Genomic DNA, 350 nt, shown 5'->3' with positions numbered 1-350 from the left:
TGCACAATTCTGGAAAAATTATTTAATATCTGTCTTTAGTCAGGTTACGGCTAAACATGTTTTAAATTATCAATTGTTTCCTAAAATTATTAGAAAGTTTGTCGTATTCAAATTAAGAACATTAAGTAAGAAAAATATTAATAGAAGATATGATAGTAAATCATTGGCAGTACATAAGTACTTTTTTAAATAAATTTTACAAATGTTAAGTGTTTTTACTTTTGTCACTGATTTCCTAACCTTACTTTAATTTTATTTGAAAAAGATTTAATAGAATAATTAAGAAAGAGAATATTAAATATAGAAATTATTTAACGTATAAACAAAAAGAACGAAGACAATATAAGAGT

Source organism: Cyphomyrmex costatus, unplaced genomic scaffold, assembly GCF_001594065.2.
Source record: "Cyphomyrmex costatus isolate MS0001 unplaced genomic scaffold, Ccosl1.0 scaffold921, whole genome shotgun sequence".
NCBI lineage: Eukaryota > Metazoa > Arthropoda > Insecta > Hymenoptera > Formicidae > Cyphomyrmex > Cyphomyrmex costatus.
The sequence above is the reverse complement of the archived record's forward strand: the minus strand, read 5'-3'. Positions refer to the sequence as shown.